Source organism: Nycticebus coucang, chromosome 1 (genome assembly GCF_027406575.1).
Source record: "Nycticebus coucang isolate mNycCou1 chromosome 1, mNycCou1.pri, whole genome shotgun sequence".
In the NCBI taxonomy this organism is placed as follows: Eukaryota; Metazoa; Chordata; class Mammalia; order Primates; family Lorisidae; genus Nycticebus; species Nycticebus coucang.
In genome coordinates this window covers 157,847,393-157,866,342 of record NC_069780.1, presented here as the reverse complement: position 1 = coordinate 157,866,342, position 18,950 = coordinate 157,847,393, and the positions used below count along the sequence as shown (strand labels likewise).

General features: G+C 35.7%; 1 protein-coding gene across 2 annotated transcripts in view; it reads right to left on the bottom strand.

Moving 5' to 3' along the window:
• Window positions 1-18,950, bottom strand: part of HCN1 (hyperpolarization activated cyclic nucleotide gated potassium channel 1) — a 452,074-nt gene that overhangs the window by 381,266 nt on the left and 51,858 nt on the right. The window lies entirely within an intron of this gene.

The window sequence follows — 18,950 nt, the reverse complement described above, 5'->3', positions numbered from 1 at the left end:
TCCTGGAAGGTTCCAGGACAGCAAGGAGACTGTTGCTAGAGGGAGTAAAGAAAGACTGTGTCACAGAAGGCGAGGCCTGAGAGGCAGTGGAGTCAGACAAAGTGGGATCTCAGGGGCCTCTTCCTAGGATTAAAGGCCATGGGGTGGTTTGAACCCATGAGCGACATGATTAGGCTTGCGTTCTCAAAGAAATATTCTGGTTGCTGTATGAAGTCTAAGCCCCAGGAGGGCAAAGGTAGAAGTAAAGAAACCAATTAAGAGCATTTCCAGTAACCTAAAGTAGGAGATTATTGTATTTTCACACAGAATGGCAAAAGTGGAGCTGCATAGAAGTAGTTAGACCCACATCTGCTTTGAAAATAGAGCTAAGGGCTTGGATATTGAACCTGGCGGGAAGGGCAATGGGACAGAGAGGGAATGGACTGAAGCCGACAGTGAGGATCAAGGAACGCACCCCTCTCACTCGCAGGCCCTGAGAACCAGCAAAAGGAAAGAGAAAAGGCATGTGGAAGAGATCCATGTCCTTAAGGGGCAGCTAGGTTTCAGTTTAGAAAAAAAAAAAAAATAGTGAAAGGAATATTTAGAGAAGAAATGGAGGACAAAAGGGTTTTGTTGATAAAGACATCAGGCTTCACAGAAACTAGTAGAAAGTATGAGAGACGGGTTTTAGAGAGGGGCATGAAATGGATTTGGGATGGTGCCATACAGAGCCATTCAGGATGAGAAACACGCGGCAGTCTGGGGCCGCCTGTGTTCACGAAGGCAGACAGGATGGAGGGCACCCTGGGAGAAGTCAGGATAGTGTCTCCGGCCGACTGCGGAATGATAAGCTTATGAGTGAACACTGGGGGAAGGAGCCTCTTCTTGCCAGGAACCTGTGGCTCCCGAGGTGATCAGATGCACATGCTTCCTCCTCTGTCCTTAGGTTCCTGGCCAAAATATTACCCTCGAATGCCCTCAAGAATTGCCTGACCTAATAATTGTAGGTATTCAAAGCAGTGGTTACATGTTAGTAGTAAATAAACACTTATTTGCATATACAATTAGTGAGGGTTTACCTTTTCCTACCATGTTTGGAAAGACAGGGGAGTAGAGCCCAGTCCCCGGCTTGCTTTATCGTCTGTATCTTTCTGACACTTCGTAGCACCACTGGCTGCAACTTAGAACCTACACATGTTGCAGGGTAGTGCATACTTAATTCATGATGCCATTGTTCTTAATTAGATAAGAAAGGGGTAAATCACTATGAACTCTAAATTTTAAACCACCACATCATACAATGCACAGCACTCTCAGAAAGAGGAAAAAAAGTTTTTTAAATGAAACAAAAACTAAAGTTTTGAGGAAGTCCAAAGGAACATGAAAAAATATATAAAATTATATATTAATAAAAATGTATCCACATAGTGAAAATAAAGTTGCAAAATTGCACTGAGCTATGCTTTGACTTCAGGATACTTTGTAAAACTTATTACAAACACCTAAATAAGATTAAAATATTTTAATGTATTATTAGGCCACTGTCAACCTCTACTATTCTCTCTCTGATATTTGCACAGAAGGCATACTTGCAACAACAAAACAATAATTTGGGATGACACTGGCAAAGGTTTGTGCTCACAATTTATAAAATTTCTTCTATGTTCCAACCACTGTGTTTGGACCCTGTCTTGGACTTTACGCAGAGAAACTAGATCATTCCCATGAGTTGTTTATGATTGCCCCTGCTATAGAGAGAGGGAAATAGACACTTAGCAAGGTTAGAGTTTGTAAGAAGCAGAAATAAAATTTCAACCCAATTGTGTGTATGTTGACCACACTACATCGCTTTCACTTATCAATTCTATGATAATTGTGAAAGATTGTTGAAGTCAACTGCAAATAAACATCTAATAATGCAGCTTTGTTGAAAATAATTATATGACTATAGAGACCACCAGTTCCGAATATTGATGGGGAAATCACTGAAATACCACAATCTGTAGTGTACTGCTCCCAGGAAACAGCCTTCAACAATCACTTCTGAGGGCTCCCTGTGTGGCAGCTACTATCTGGCCACTGAGGACTCAATAGTGAACAATTAAGAACCAGCTAAAAGCCAGTGGAGACAGAGAGCAGCAAAGCAGCAACACGTGGACAGAACCATTCAGAGTGCCAAGAAGCAAAGACTCGTGATGATGTGAATATGAACGCAGAGGAACAGCAACTTTAGCTAACGAGGTGTTCAGGAACTATTATCTGAAAGGGTAACCCTTTGAACCAAGACTGAGGAGGCAGAAAACAACAGAGGCATTTTAAGGAAAGGCCATGCTTCAAGAAACTGATGTAAGTATAATGAAGCTGGTGAACGGGCTACCAAAGAGGCGTATGGAGACAAGCTAAGTTTGGAGAAGTGAGCAGGGACCAGATCATTCAGGATATTTGTCACGTTAAGTTGTCTGGACTTTATTATACGCCATTGGAAGTTGTTAAATGATTCAGAGAGTTGTAAGACTCAATTTAAATATATAGATGCAAAATGAATTCACAGAGAATTCAGTGTTTATACACACACTCACACTCACACACACACATATACAGAGAGAGATGATCTGGATGTAAGTACAAGTCATCTGTATGCAGACATAGCATGTGTATATACATGTATGTTTGTATGTGTGTGTATGTATGTGTGTATTTACACAGGGTGTGTGTGTGTGTGTGTATACTTACAGATTTTGAACTGAGTCCATTCATTTGCCTGCACTTCCACTCCAAATATACTGCTCAAAATCAAACTCTTAGAAGCTGATGCTGAATAAGATGACTATGCCTTAAGGCAGGAAGAAATACAATTCTGTAATTCTGGTAATTCTGATTTCATCGTGTTCTTTCTGTCTAGATGACAGGTTTCTTTTTGGTAACTGACATTGAAATGCAGAACCTGCAAAATCAGCCATTTATCATTCCAAGTAACTAGAAGACTTTCTACCCGAATAGTAAGAATGTTGCCTCTTACTAAGTTGCACACGTCATTTTTGTTCTCCGGAATAATTTGGATATGATTGCATATGATCAGCATGCTTCATGTGAGAAAGAAGCAGAGCATTCTGTCTTCTCCTCTTGGAGAATTGCATTATACCAAGGAGCAGACACAGCCATGGTGATATTTTTCACTTGTCTAGAGATGTAAGAGAGGTTCTCCTTGATTTTTGATTACGGCCTCTTACATTTCTATTGTAATACAAAATTGTAATAGTAGTAGAGATTATTTTTAAGTTACTCATTGTCAAACTAAAGATAACTTGTCTATTTTGTGCCACACATGTTTTGAGACTAAAATAATGTTCTTGTTTATGAAATAAAAATGTAAGAACCCCAAATTTAAGGTATATGGTCAAGACAGATGGAGCCTATCTTAGGCATTTTTTATCTATGAATATAGTGTCTAAAAATAAACATAAAGGTAAATAAGCACAGATTTACTTGTTTAAGTAGCAGGGTATTATCTATGAGCTCATGTACAAGAAAAATGTCATAATCTTATCCCTTCTGTGGTATTTATTATAGAATAAGCATACCATAATTTCATAAGACATTCACAACAAAAATGTCAGTAATATGGCCAGTTTATTTGTGAAATTTTAGATACCTTTGCTTAATTATAACAAAATTTATTTATAAACTTTATAAAAGTATAAAAAAAAAGTTAATAATTGATTAATTGCCACACCAGAGTAGAAAACTGGCGAACTAGCAGCTTTTTGGACTCTTTTCTCTACAGAAAGCACTAAAACACTAAAAGCATTCATATGGAATAAAGTTCCAAGAAGTTAGCATTTTCACACATGGTTCTTTATTTCTCTTGGTGAAATAAAAGTTAGCCCTGTCAAGGAACAGAGTGGTTGGAGTTGAACTTAAAAAAAAAACTGAACAATGTAGTGCCTCTTTAATATCAGTGAGTATTTTACACGGTATACATGCTCCCATGCTTGTATCAAAAATCTAAACACAAACCTGGCCCAGAACACTAAGAATACTCATTGCCACTATTCTTTTATTACCTACATTGCCTTCTCATAAAGCTCTGAAGAAATCACCTGTTTTGAAACAAAAATCACAAAGGGAAAAATAAAGGTACAACAAAACCTACAAAAAAGTGGAAAAAGCTTTTCTGAATCTCTGCAGACACTTTAATGAATAGAAGCATATTATCAAGCACGTGATTTTGGATAATAAGCATTTTAGAAAATAAAATATTAAAGGTAAATGGTTTGAGTATTCCAATTAAAAGGCAGAGACTGTCATATTTGATGAATAAATAAAAGCAGACTCAACTGCATGCCGTCTACAGGAAATTCACTTTAGACAAACTAAAAATAAAATATGAAAAATGATATACCATACAATTATTAATAAAGTGTGGAATAAAGATAGAATGGCTACATTAATATCTAGTTAAGCAGACATTAGAGAAAAAGAGGTCACTTATGGTGATAAATAAAGCAATTTATCAAGAGGATATAACAATCCAATATGTAAAACTAATAGCATAGCTTCAAAGTACATATAGTAAAAACTGATACAACTGAAAGAAGAAATGAAAAAATCCAAGATTATACTCAGCATTTTAATATCCTTTCCATAAGAATTGCCAGACCAACCAGTCACAACACAATCAGCAAGAATATAGAATATTTGAACAACACTGTTATTGATTTTGTTCTAATTAATTATAGAACATTACAATCAATAACAGAAGAAAACATTTTTTTTTGAGTGAATATAAAACATTCATTAAGATAGACCATATTCTGGTCAATAAAGTGAGTCTCCAAAAGTTGTCCTAAGGCTTAAAGGACAAAGATAGTTCTAAAATTGAATATTCAGTATTATACAGATAATAGTAACAGCATTTATTAATAGTCTAAGAACGCTAAGTAGTTTATTTTAAACACTTTTTAAGTATGAATTGTTTGAAAAATAAAATCCAAACAAAGTAATACCTTCTAAGAACAATAGATATATTGTGAGCCACACTTAAAATCTGGTATGTAAGGCTTCCATTTCATGTGTTCTCAAGATTTCATTTACAATAAGTTTTCCTTGTAAAAGAAATTATTCTGATTATATCATATATTCAGAGCACTTGTGCTCTATTTGAACAGAGATCTGAAACTCAAGAACTGTAATTCTTTTTAGTGTGAAAGTTAGAAAATTGAATTATGCAAATATTCATCCACAATTAATAAATTGTTCAACTCATATTAAATCTAATGTTTGGAAGCCTGGAAATTGGTACTTCCATTAATGGAGTGATTTAAATTCCTATTAAGGTTGAATTCACTTACAAAAGCTAAGGAAAATAAAGATTACTTTATAATTGATATGCCCATGAGGCAGCTCTGATTGAGGAAGTCACCCAGGGTAACAGTGCATTCACCACTTTTGTGAGGCTAGGAAGATCACCCACCCTCCATGGTAGCACCACCCACCACTGACACCCTAACACCTCCTGTCTTGTCCAAATTACAGAACATGCCCCTAAAGGGGGTCCCTCCCTCAAAACTTACTGGCCTTTTTTCCAAAGTCTGTGTATGCTTTTTTCAGTCTGCTTTAAGCAGAGAGGGAAGAAAAAGACCTGTTTGTTAAGATTCAGGTCATGTAGCATTAATTTAAATCCTGGCACTGTTATTTGCTAGCTCTGCAATTTTGGTGAATTGTTAATCTCTCTGTGCCTGAATGCTTCCTCTTTTATAGTGATAATGATACTACCTTCCTCATAAATTCATATGGGATTAATTAATATTTTTATTAATTTTTAAATGCTTAGAAGACCACGTGGCTCCACAGTAAATGCTACATGATTGTTAAATACATCATGGTGTTGCCTAAAACCTTTATAAGGTTTTTTAATTGTCCTCAAGACAAAGTCTATACTCTACAATGGGACTTTCAAAATGCCAACCTCTTTCCAACCTTACCTCTGAATACCTAAGCTATATGGACCTGAGGTTTTTTGTTTCTTTGTTTGTTTTGTTTTGTTTTTTTGAGACAGTTTTACTATGTTGCCCTCAGTAGAGTGCCATGGTGTCACAGCTCACAGCAGCCTCAAACCCTTGGGCTCAAGGGATTCTCTTGTCTCAGCCTCCCAAGTAGCTGGGACTACAGGCACCTACTACAGTGCCTGGCCATTTTTGTAGTTGAAGTTATCATTGTTGTTTAGCTGGCCTGAGCTGGGTTTGAACCCACCACTCTCAGTGTCTGTGGCTAGTGCCATAACCACTGTGCTATGGGTGCCGAGCCTGGACTTAAGTTTTTTGAAAACATTCTTATTTGTCTTTTTACTTAAAAACATTTCCTTGGCTACTATGTCTTTCTTTTGCTTTTCCAATAAGTCCTACTCATTTTATATAAGTCTCATTTCAGAAATCACTTTCTGGCAGAGCTTTCCTAGCCTCCAAAACCAACTCATATTACTAAACCGTAGACCATGTAAGAACAGAAGCTATTTTTCTTTTTTCTTTTTTTTTTTTTTAGTGACAGTGAATGCTCACAGTTTTTATTTGTGAAGGTTCATATCTCTCCTTCATTTCTGAAAAATTAGTTTGCTGGATAGTTTGGTGGACAGTTCACTTCTCCCAGAAGCTATTTTTTGTGTACTGTGATCATCCATAGGTATATCCCAGAGTATGAATACTGTACATATTTATTCACTATGAACAAGAAAGGATTAGTTAATGGATAAGTGAATAGCACTGTGACAGTATCGTGGTAAAGCAGAGCACGTTTCCTCCATTATGACCTTATTATCTAGCTGGGTTCTCTGGGACCTTCCATGAGAGGAAAACAAAGAGATCAAGCTAGTCTGTGAGTTTATTTTGTAGAGATACAAGTTTAATAAAAGTCAGCACAAGGTCACCTTAGTCATGTATTTGGACACACCCTGTGTCCATCTCTCAGTTAACACAACCACCAAAGTCATGCTGTTAAGCAAATAGCTTCAGTTCTCTGTCTCCCAGTTATCTGGGCTACCTGGTAGGTTTGTTCCTGACTTTCTCATGGTGGGGTGAGGCTATGTGATATTTTGGCCGAAATGTTCTAAGAAGCTACATGTATCACTTCTGAGTCAGATCACTGAATTGGCCATCAAAACCCTACGGACATAATCTCCCCATCAAAATAACTAGCAATTGTCCTGATGGTAGCAGATTAGTCAATCTGTATCCAGGTAAGAGGTGACAAGAAGCAGGGCCCCTGGCCCATAACTTTTTATTATATAATTAATGAAAAGATAAAATTAATAGTTCTTCAACCAAGGGGTGAATCACACTAGTTGTTCATCCTCAATACTCCATCCTTCAGCTCATGGAACAATGGGAATTCCACAATGTTCATGTATTCATCTACCTTTGCTAGGAGAAGCTACTAAGATATTTTAACCTGTATCATAGCACTTCCAACACTGAAAAAGAAAATTTATCTCCAGGAAATAATTAATAGCTTACAGACCACACCTAGGGGATTGCGGATCAAGCTTTCTAAAAATTCTTAGAGCAAGGGAAAAACACTCCAGGGAAACCTTCCCTCAAATTCTATAACATCTTGATTTTATTTGGCAGCGTGAAGTTGGTAAAAATAACATGCTCTGCATAACTAAGCTGTGATAAAACTATATAGATTGTTTATTTGGAAAATCAGAACTTTTTTTTTTTCCTTTAGGAAAATTTTAATAGCATAATATGGGAGAAAATGTTTCTGAAACTATTGTAAAACTGTAAAATGTTATAGTTGAATTTTTTAACCTGAAGCATTTACTTACTTTGTCAAAGAAAAGAAAAACTAAACAAAATAAATAATCATCCAGAGATTTTACTGGGAACAAAAGAAAATAATTAATCTGATGTGTCTGGTCTCTCAAGTTGAGTAAGATATTTTGCCAATTTGGAAGTGTTCTATCTTGGATTTAATCATCTCCTTAATTGCTTTTTTTATACAAATGTTACGGGTTTTATTTTTTCTGTGTTGGAAGGCAAAAATGAAATAATATATTAATTAATGAAAAGATAAAATTGATAATTCTCCAACCAAGGGGTGAGTCACACTAGTTGTTCATCCTCAATACTCCATCCTTCAGGTCATGGAACGATGGTAATATATATTATTAGTAACTTAGGCCCCTAAAATACAACTTCCTTGACCCTAAGTGTGCATCTGTGTGCGTGTGTCCTGGTGAGGGGATTCAAAAAGTCTCCACACATAGGGAAAAAATGCGTGACAACAGATATGCTGGCACGTGCGTGGCAGAGAAAACTTTATGTGTATGTAGAAAGTGACAGCCAACATGGAAAGAATATTTTGTAAATATTTTATAAAATTTTGTAAGAAACATTTTGCAAGAAAGGTACATTTAGCTGCATTTCCCATTTTCCCTGTGTATGATGACCCTTGGTATACTCTGTATTTGTTTCCTCACCATTATAAAAAAATGACTAAGAGATATTATGCTGACACTCTTCTTAGCAATCTTCTAATGGGAAATGTGACAGAGGAGAAGATCTGGGAAATTCCACTTCCAGGAAGGTAAAAGTGACAAAAGGAACTCATCACGTTGGCAAAAACTTGCTTTCTCAAGACACAGGGAACATAACTGATTTCTAAAGGGTGATAATGAGAGCTGGGCTGTGCTGACCTCTCACTTCTTGGAAAACAGGTACTGTTATTTAACCTGAGATTCCGGACAATTTCACCACCTGCTGCTTCTCCTAACAACAACACTGGCAACAGCTACAATAAAAACAACAAAACTAAACAGCTCTACTATTGAAGAGACATTTTACAACAGAGTTGGAGGAAAAAATGCGTTGATTCTGCAGGTGGAATCCATCAGCATGTGGATTCTCTGGGCATAGCTTCAGCAGTAGCCGCAGCAGCCACAGCTGTTAGGTTGTCAGAAGTGACTCCATGAGAGAATAGAAGCTGGGCAGCAAAAGGAAAATGAATAATAATATACTCATGTGGAAAATGTGGAGACAAATGGAATATCTTGGATGGGATGGTGTTTCATAACTACTCAGTAACTGATTTGCTGTTTCTTGACATCTATGACATATTCCTGATTGTTCATTTAGTAAATGTGACACTGCATTTTCTAGTTAGGCGTCTCCTGCAAGAGGATCCATCCATACGAAAGAGAGAGAAAGAGAGAAATTAGCTTCATTTTTTGCTGAATTATTGAACTAAACTCAGAATTCATAAGACTGCCTAGAAAATTAAAACATATCATTCCTTTCTCCTAAAAAAAATTTTAATTTTTATGGATCGTTCATAAAATTTTATGATTTAAATCAAATGAATGTATCATATCCTAGGGTGAGGAAATCATTTTGCAATCTCAAAACAATATTAATATTATTTTTAGGCGGGGTGCAGGGGCTCATGCCTATAATTCCAGCATTTGGGAGGCCAAGGCAGGTGGATTGCCTGAGCTCAGAGGTCAGAGACCAGCCTGAGCCGGAGCGGGACCTTGTCACTAAAAATAGCCAGGTGTTGTGGCGGGTGCCTGTAGTCCCAGCTACTCCGGAGACTGAGGCAAGAGAATCGCTTGAGCCCAGGAGTTTGAGGTTGCTGTAAGCTATCACGTCACAGCACTTTACTAAGGGGCAACAAAGTAAGAGTCTGTCTCAAAATTAAATAAATAAGTATTCTTTTAAATAATATTTTTTCTGATTATAGTGTTCACTAAACCTGACATTTTGTTTAAGGATGGTATACCATAATCCTGACTAATCAAAGGGTGGTAATCATATGGCCCAAACTCCACTCCTCCCACTCCCACTCTCTGAGCAGCCTTTATGAAGAATTGTGGAGGTCTGCCAACTGAGCCGAGATGTAGGTTGAGAATCATTCTCGAAATCTTCCTTTCAACAATTCATAATAGATAGAAAGTCAATGTATCTGTTAAATTATTGGTTTCCTTTTCTAGCTCCTCCACTAACACATAAAATTCCTTTTAGCAGTGGGTTTTTATTGTTCACTTTTGTATTTGGATAGTGTATTTAATAATAATATTTGAAACATATGGAGTCAAAGGGCATTTGACTATGCTGTCTCTTATTTTTATTTTATATAACTGGTATATATTAATCATTACATACACGATGTTTAGCTGGTCGCGTAAAGGCATACATTTAAGAAATGTGGTACTAAACAGAATTCTTTAAAATAGTAGCATTTAGCTGCAGCGTGCACTCACTGAAATAATTTTTTTTCATCTGAAGCCATAGACTCATCTTCTGATTTCAAGCTATTGGAAATTTTTGAAACATCTGAAACAGTGATTCACATAAATGAGAAGAAGGATGGAGAATTTAGTTGGTAAAATTCCCAGTAACACTTAGCAACAGTGAAACTTTCCTCTTTGACATTAGGCAAATACTAGCAATGTGGCAGCAGTAAAGATTTCGGCAAAACTGTGAAATAAAAAGGTTTTCTTGCTTGCTGGTGCCCTTCTATCTTTTTTGACAGTCAGTCTAAACTTCCCACGTCCCAGGAGAAACTCCTTTTCATAAAAATGCACATTCTCTCACTTGCTCAGTTGTGACACTCATATTCACATACTTATCCCTTCTTTCTTTCTTTTTTTTTTTGAGAGATAAATTTTATTTTACTGACTCTAAGTGAAGTCACAAAAATGAAATGAAATTTTGTTTTCTGAATAATATCCAGCATGCTTATATTGGACTCTGGATATTATTTTTCACATTTATTAGAATTGCTACAGCATTTATTTATCTTTTAATTTCAAAATATTAAAGGGCGACAAACGTTTTTGTTGCACGGATTGTACCGATACCTTTTACAATGCTTACATCTGGGTTTTTAACATGCCCAATGCTACTTATCCTCTTGTATAAAGAATTAGTCTTAGCTACTGGTTAACCAATAGCCTGCTAATATATTATCTAGTAATAGCTTAAAGTATATTGGAAGTTTTGTAGGATACTCTTAAAGATGAGAAAGCCTTGAAACATAAAAAAAAATATTTCTCAATGGTGACATTTCACTCATTAATGTTATAATGCTCAAGAAATGTCTGAGAGCAGAAAACTAGTCATTTACTCACACAGAAGTTTAAGAATCCATGCATGTCCTAATAGTCTTCTAAAGTCAGTAACTTATGTAAGCCTAAAATTTGACAAATCAACTGGGCGCAGTGGCTCACGCCTGTAATCGTAGCACTCTGCAAGGCAGAGGTGAGTGGATCGCTTGAGCTTAGGAGCTGGAGATCAGCCTGAGCAAGAGTGAGACCCTAACCCTGTCTCTACTAAAAATAGAAAAACTAGACAGGCATTGTGGCAGGCGCCTGTACTCCCAGGTACTTGGGAGGCTGAGATGCTTATGAGTTTGAGGTTGCTGTGAGCTATGATGCCACAGCACTCTACGCAGGGCTACAGAGGAAGACTCTGTCACAAAAATACATACATACATAAAATATTACAAATCTAGAAGTTCTTCGATAACTCTTTCCCAACACATTTTGTTATTATTCCTTGGTACTTATTGTTATTACAAAGTTGTTTCACTTGCATAACAAATGCATTCCATGAAAATAAAGAGAAGTAATTGTCTGATAAATTAAGGATTATCTAATCAAGCAGCAGATTATATTTCTCTGAATTTCAGATTATGTAAAAATGGAAAACATTTTAAATAGTTAAGTATTACTAAAACTTATTAACTTAAATGCTTACAATTTATTGTCAGTCTATTGCAAAAAGTTGTTCTGAACATTTATTCTTCTCCTTAGTATCATGGAGATGAAAATATTCACAAAATGGAAAATTGCTTCCTACACTAAGAAAATGTCACATCCACAAATTTAAGTGCTCCCCTAAGCATTACTGTTACGTACCCTAGGTAGTTTTACCTTCTGGATTGTAAGTTTCAAAGCACACACTATCATAATTCAAAGTCTACATTTTATTCTCTTGGATGATACAGTATTTTAAAGAAGGAGGAAATTTCATTCTTTCATAGATTCTTTGAAAGAATCAATGAATTAACTTGACAGCTTAATTATACCTTATATTACAAACTTCACAAGACACCTCTGTATGAATTTTCACTTCGAGTATTAAAACAACCAAATCAACCAAGTAGAAGCCATCATTCATATTTTTAAAATGATGGGAAAGCATCTAGAAATAGAAAGGACTTGTATGACATCCTCCTGACACTTGCCTCAGAGTTCTGAATTCCCTTTGTTTTCTATGTTCACCCATCTCATAGCTCCACAACAGAAGCAGCAAATTGAAATAATAAACACGTTATCATAAATATTCTCCCCATGACCACTCTCCGTGGGAAACCCTTTCTGATTCTACCACTCCTGACTCAGACAGGGTTATCTCAAAATAGCTATCATTCCCTTACTTCACAACTGCTTTAAATTATCCAGAGCCCTGAGACTAATCATCAGAATCCTTATTCAATGTCTACTTTCACTTTAAGATGTAATAAGAAAAAGAATTTGTCTGCCTTTAAAAAAATGGCCTAAATGGCAGAGTAACTCAAAATAGCCACTGGAATTATGTAACTAACCAAATGTATTTCCTTTTCACACTAAGACACGACTGTTCTAATACAAAATCTAAAGTGCACACATCAGCAAGACAGAAAGAGAAGTTGGTCTTTCTCAGCCATTACTCAGTGTAATTGAAAGTTTCTAATTTTATTTATTCTTGAGCTTTTATAACATACTTGCAATGCCCCATAAAATTGACTTTATGTGACAATTGCTGGTATATTTCAATTATTATGCTTTGCTTAATTAAATTTGAATCAACTATGCTGAAATGACAAGCATAATCTTGTTTTCTAAAGTTTTTTGAATTAATAAAAAAGGTGTTAACATATCAAATTAAAAGTGAAAGATCGATTTGTTAGAAACTGACAGACAAAAAGATAAGTTTTCCCTTTGCTATTAGATAAATATATATATATATATATATATATATATATATATACCCTTGGGAGCCTCTGTACCATTTTCCAATGTACATCATGTCTCATCACACCCTTCTTGTTTCTAGACAGGTGCATGGGGTATAAGACCAAAGGGACCTATTCAATTGAGGTAATTACTGGGATAATAAAGTAACACACTTTTATTATTAAATACTCCAGCAATTGAAGCAAACTTCAACTTTAAACCGGAAGTACATGACAAATTGTATCTGCAATATTCATGAACTAATAGCATTATCAACTTTCACTCTAGTATACATAGTGAGTCCAACATAGCTGTAGACATAATATGTATTGTATCTGCACACAATGAAAGGGAAAAACTAAGACATCTATTCAGAAACTTTGGATAAATATAAGATTAAACATATTTTGTACTAAATTAGCCTGATTCATTTGCTGCTTCAATTTTCCACTTGGTATATTTGGGGCAAAATAAATGCATAATAGCATTTATAATGCTTCCAATATTTGAAAGGGCAGTAAGCAAAGGCACAATAAAGAATCAACAATTGAGCTCTCTTTTGAGATTTCCACATTTTAAATTATTAAAAACATGTGTAATACTTATAACTCACATTTCCATAACTTTTTTAGTTGCAAAGTATGTTCAACAGTCATATCTCATTTTAGCTGCACATTCTATAGGGGTAGGGCAGAAAATTATCATTATCATCAGAGAAAAACAAATCAAAACTACACTGAGGTATCACCTAACCCCAGAGAGAATAGCCCACATCACAAAGTCTCAAAGCTGCAGATGCTGGTGTGGATGTGGAGAGAAAGGAACACTTTTACACTGCTCGTGGGACTGCAAACTAATACAATCTTTTTGGAAGGAAATATGGAGAATCCTCAAAGAACTCAAACTAGACCTCCCATTTGATCCTGCAATCCCATTACTGGGCATCTAACCAGAAGGAAAAAAAAAATCATTTTTTCATGAGGACATTTGCACTACACTGTTAATCGCATCTCAATTACAATCACCAAAATGTGGAAATAGTCTAAATGCCCACCAACCCAGGAATGAATTAACAAGCTGTTGTATATGTACACCATGGAATGCTACTCAGCCACTAAAAAGGATGGAGACTTTACATCTTTTGTATTAACCTGGATGGAGGTGGAACACATTCTTCTTAGTAAAGTATCACAAGAATGGAGAAGCAAGAATCCAATGTACTCAATACTAATATGAAGGCAATAGATGAGCTAATACCAGGGGGAATAAGGGAAATGAGCAAGAGGGGAGAGGGAAAGAGGGCTGGCGATGGAGGTTCACAATGTATGGAACATCTCTTGGGGGTGGGACACAATCATTAAGAGGGACTTTATCTAAAAAATACAATCAGTGTCACCTAATTCTTTGTACCCTCAATGAATCCCAAACAAACAAACAAAACGTTAAATGTGATGCATAAGTTGGGGTTGGTGAAAGGAACAGTTTTAAGAAAAAGGAACAACATACATAAAGGATTTAAAATGGTATATTTGACAAACTAAGAAGTTTCAGCATAAAGAATAATGAGCAAGAGTTCTAAAGCTAAAGTAAGACAATTTAGTCAGATTTCAAAAGGCTTTGAATACTGGATTTTATCCTAATGGTAATGAAAAGTTATAGAAATGTTTGCAGCAGGCAGCCAATATAATAATAGTTACTCTTCAAAAAATACCATTTTTGAATCCTTGGGAAGGTATACAAGGGTGAATTTTAAAATACAGTTATACATCTATTGTAAAAATCCAAACAGACAGTTGCAGTTGGCTTGTACTAGGATGGTGAGAAGAGGATTGAGTGAAGAAGCAATTGAATTCAAACTACACTAAATAAGTAGAATCGACAGAATTTAGTTATTGCTAGCTGTGGAGACTGAAGGAGAAGGAGAAGCCAAGAATACCTTTTAGATCACTCAGTCTTTTGGACATTGAGGCAATGGGGCACAATACAAAGCTATGGAATTATAGAAAAGCCTGCAAAATAACATAGACTGGGCCAAAAACAGAGCATCAAGAAAGCTAAATATTTTAATCTTAAAATAAGAGGCCTAAAGGCGACGCCTGTGGCTCAAAGGAGGAGGGCACCGGCTCCATATACTGGAAGTGGCCAAGTTTGAACCCGGCCAAAAAGTGAAAAAAAAAAAGAAGAGGCCTGAGCATTTAAAACTGATTCTTATATTGTGACATTATGCTACATTTTCATGTCAAAAGCATTGGAATTATATTGATGTATTGCAGAACAATGACCAAAGAACAGTAATAAAATGTCCACATACAGTATGTACTCCCACACACACCTCATTAATCTCTTCTTAATTGTTTTTGACTTAATTTCATAACCAAATAGGTTTCATCATGTTGCACGTTAAGACTTCCGAGTATCTTTTAAAACATCACATTCAAACTGACAAAGTAAAATACCGTAAAGGATTCAGAGTACTAAAAATTCTTCAGAGAAGGAACTTAAAACGCTTGGTTTAATCAGAGACGTGTAGATAGCTTTTACACGCAGTGTTTATGAATATCCATAGTCATCTATTTTTTTCAAGAAATAGATTAGCCAAGTAATTAGGTGGTTCTAAGAGAGTGTAAATGAATAATTTCAAAGAAACCAGTTTGGTATTTTAGGACACAAAACACTGATGTAATTTATTCCATAGAGGACACCTAGTGGTCTTTAGCAGAATCAATATTTGCCTGCAGGAAACATCAGGCAACTCACACTTGTGTAACAATGCTGGTGTTAGCAGATGTGCTCATCTATAAAAAATGTCACCTGAACATAACACATATTTATAACTATTACAGGCATATCAATTTAAATATTACAAATAATTTCCATATACCTCATTTCATTTGAACTTGACAATTGTACAACTGTCTGTAGTTATAATAAATAAGCTACTTTATGTGTTTTTCCCTAGATTAAATAAAAAATTTAAAAACACTTGGAATAAATATCCATATATATTAAATCCTAGTTTTGATCCATTCCAGATCACAAGAAAAATCAAATCCTCCAATATAATTAATATTTAAATTGTAAAACATTACAAAATAGCTTGAGAAAAAAGCTTTGTCATATTTTATTAATTGATACAAACATTTTCAAACAAGGGTACTTGACAAAGACAAACGTCCTTTTAACTATCTTTAAAAAAAAAAAGTAAAATACTCTTTGACGCTAACTGTATACAAAAAGTGCAAGTGATAAACCTCTCTTAGCTGGTATCACTAGCTTGATCCACCATGGCCTCCACTGCCTTCAACTAACTTTAACCCTATTATTCTGAGACATAAACCTTTACCTAACATGCCTCAGCTGCAAGCTAGTGGATAAGCCCAGCATTAGCACAAATTTCAGTTGACATCTCCAAACTCTCCCTGGAGAAGCACAGCAACGGTGACAGACTACTTGTACTTCCTGTCTTACTGGAAGGCACTCCTCGACCTGGCCCATTTGTTCAGGTTTGTAATCCAGATTCCATTTTCACAATTCAGTTCAAGTATCTCTGAAGGCCTCTTCTCATACTAAAGCAACTGTGTTGTTCACGCCTTTCTTTCTGCCACTACTTATCATACCATCTGTGATTACTTGCTCACATGTCTGCTTTTCCTACAAAACTGGCATCTGCCTTGTATTCTTATTTGCAGCATCTGCAGATAGAGACTACTAAGTAAATGCTAGGACGTGAAGAATGAATACTCCCTTACAATTATTTAATGGATTGAGAAGATGGAAGATTGTCATGCGTTTAGTGGGTAGCCATGCTCTATTGTGTTTACCAGTATCCAAGAAGATTCAAGGGTAAAAGTTGACGCTGACTCTTACCTATGTATGTCTACATCCAGCAGAAGGAAAGGAAAATACTTTAAATTAAGTATTAGTAACCATGAACAAATGGATACCATCATAAACAAATGTAGGCAGGGCCAGCAGAATTTTTCAGTGTAAAGGTATTGACTATTACAGTAGCGTACATCAGCATAAAATGCTTTCCAGAGATGAGTTTGAGTATGATTTTTAAAGGAAGGATAAAAAAAAGAAAGACTTTCTAAATCTGAGGTATGGCACAAGCAAAATTATACAAGGAGAAAGAATTATTCTCCCCAAGAAGCATTATAAAACAAACAAACGAAAAGGCCAGAAAAGACTTGTAGACTTGTTGAGTGCAAATACAAAGTGACAAGGGTGAGACGGGAGGGAGAGGGGGGACAGTGTGCTAGAGAGCCTTGAAGGCACAGCAAAGAAACACAGATTTGATGTGATAGGCAATAGGGAGCCTCTGTAAGTTCTAGTTCAGGGCAGGTTTAGGAAAACACTGCTGTTTGCTTATGGCAAGTCTTGAAATTCTGTGTGTATTTTTTTAAATGAAAGTAGTTAGAATATGTATTTTATAATTATAGATAGAGAATTTATAGCAAAGTTACTTTCTACTCTAAACCAATTTGAATGCTAAAATTAACCAGAGACAGAAACTGTGGTCTGCATTAGCTCCCTACGGAATAAACTTCCTTATTAATGCTCTGCCGTTAAACACAACTTACATATAAGACTATCTCTAGGTCAATATAAAAATCTAATATTTGTTTCTACATGTATATTCCAATGTTCAAGACATACATGTATTATGCACTTTTAACTGCTACAGACATATAAAGAGATCAAAATCACAAGCCCTCTTTCCTATGGAAATGTGTCTAATGAATTGGGATATGTCCAAAATCTACTCAAGGGAGGTGAGGGAGATATAACTTGAGGACTAAAAAAATAGAATACTATGGTTATATATCCCAAAGCCATAGTTATTACAAAGTTATGTATTTCCTACATTATTTTGCATTGGCCATGAAGAATTTACGTATTATCTATCCTACAAATAGATAATCATTACAGAGTATTATTTGTTTTCAATTAATATTTCCTAAATGTCTAAAAATTTCAAAGGTCATCTCCCTTTGATAAAACGTCTGAGATAAGCAGCTGTAAAGGAACTCTTCACCTTTACACACTGAATAATCTCCTATTCACTGAGCTCTTAATCTACCCTTTATCTCTTCAGTGGCTTGTGATTGTCACATAGTCCATTTAATTTCCAGGGATTTCCTCGCCATATGTCTCTTTTAGGAGAATCAGACAGAATTGGTTCCCCTTGTGATAGGTTATGAAATAGCAAGCTGGCTGGGATCACTGTCTTTACTTGAAATACAATAATAACAACAATGCAGAAATAAAAGAATTTTAAGATGAATAAAGAATGGGAAAGATTCGCCACAGTTTTCTAGAGATTATAAGAAACTAAATTTTCTGGAATGATTTAACAAAATTGCCTCATATTGTTCACGTCACCTGACTATATATTAAAGTTTCAGTACAGTATCAGAGAGCTCTATTTTTGCATCTTAAAGTCATTGATCTTATAATGGCTGCCATGTGCTTCATAAACTACTTACCCAAATCAGCTGTTTCCTCATGTACTCACCACTAATTCAACTTCAGTAATGATAGTAACTTAGGTGCTAAACTTTAAAGCTTCTGTATCTCATTCATAATATTTCACTAATACATCTGTCTTTAGGGCTGCGTCTTGTTTTTCAGTTGAACTAATTCAGTGTGGAAAAAAAATGTATTGTTGAAGATGGAAGCAGTTTCCTATAGAAGGCAGCAGTTTTCCTCGGGAATGATTCATTTAGAACAGTGGCAGCTTCCAGACTTCACACATTACTTCCCCAAATTTTCTGAATTTAGCATTAACCAGCTTGGTACTAAAACACTCAGAACCAAAGACATGTGGGTGAGTGAATGCACATCTTCCTCTGCGTTCTTATTTCAAAAGCTCACAGAGCTGCTTCTAACTTATTTGTTGTATTTCCACTTGTAAACACATCCTGGTGGCATTTAGAAAAATCAGATAGAGATTTGCCAGTTTGGGAACCATTCA